General features: G+C 47.9%; 1 pseudogene; it reads left to right on the forward strand.

Annotated features, from left to right (window-relative positions):
* The first annotated feature begins 230 nt into the window (after positions 1-230).
* LOC102903911 (N-lysine methyltransferase KMT5A pseudogene) lies at positions 231-1,130 on the forward strand (annotated as a pseudogene).
* Positions 1,131-1,358: the final 228 nt, after the last annotated feature.

Raw genomic sequence — 1,358 nt, forward strand, 5'->3', positions numbered from 1 at the left:
CAATCAGGTGTTTTAAACAGGCAAAGTTACACAGCTTTACAGTTAAACAAATGAAACATAGAAGAATACAACACCGGGCTCTCTCTGGGCTGCACCACGGACTGGCCCCCTGCTACGGGCCATGGGCAAGCAGGGTGCTGTGGAGCGCTGTGGGCCCTTCCTGGCAGCGCTGGAGGTGGCAGCGCCTGTGGCTGGGCCACAGCAAGGGCAAGGGTGCCAGCTGCACTACCATGGGCCTAGCTGGGCTTCAGGAGAATGTGTTTGCTGAGCAGTCAAAGATCTATGCCTACATGAGTCTAAACAAATGCTCTGGAAGGCGCTTCCTTTCTTCAGGAAGAGAACTCAGTTGCAACATCACGAGGTCAAATGCCAGGGGAAGCCATTAGCTGGAATCTACAGGAAGCAAGAAGAGAAAAGAAATGCTGGGAATACCATTCAAAGCTACATGAAGTCCGATGAACAGAAGATCAAAGACGCCAGGAGAGGTCCCTGGGCACCTTTTCCTAACCAAAAATCTTAAGCAGCTGAACCTCCAAAAACTCCACCCCTGTCATGTGATCCTATCAATACTGTGGTTGCCAAGCAGGCCCCTCGGAAAAAGTCTCAAGAGAAAACACAGCAGAATAGAAAACTCACAGATTTCTTCTACCTGGTGCGAAGGAGCTCCAGGAAGAGCAAAGCTGAGTCGCAGTCTGAAGAAAGAAAAAAAAAAAAAAACCGATTAGCTGAGCCGAAAGGAAGAAGGCATGAAGATTGATCTCATTGATGAAAAAGGCAGGGGTGTGATTGCCACCAAGCAGTTCTCCCGGAGAGACTTTGTGGTCGAATACCAGGGGGACCTCATTGAGATCACCGATGCTAAGAAGCAGGAGGCTCGGTATGCACAAGACCCCTCCACAGGCTGTTATATGTACTATTTTCAATATCTGAGCAAAACCTACTGTGTGGATGCCACTCCAGAAACAAATCACCTGGGGAGGCTGATCAGTCACAGTAAGTGTGGGGATTGCCAGACCAAACTGCATGACATCGATCGAGTGCCTCGTCTCATCCTCATCGCCTCCAGAGACATTGCAGCTGGGGAGGAGATGCTGGACAACAATGGCAACCGTAGCAAGCTGAAGCATTAACCATGTGGCCTCCCAGCCTCCCTGCCGCCCTGTCTCCTTCAAAGGACAAAGTGCCCTCAAAGGGAAATGATTACGTTTACACACACTTACTCTTAGCTAATTACTTCAAATGTTTTTAAAAAGTATATTAAAGATGCTTTTTCATGTAATATCTAAATATCTGTTACAGATTTCCAAGGTGGACTTGAACAGATGGCCTTATATTAACAAAACTTTTGTCCTTGGTGC

Source organism: Peromyscus maniculatus, chromosome X (genome assembly GCF_049852395.1).
Source record: "Peromyscus maniculatus bairdii isolate BWxNUB_F1_BW_parent chromosome X, HU_Pman_BW_mat_3.1, whole genome shotgun sequence".
Taxonomy (NCBI): domain Eukaryota; kingdom Metazoa; phylum Chordata; class Mammalia; order Rodentia; family Cricetidae; genus Peromyscus; species Peromyscus maniculatus.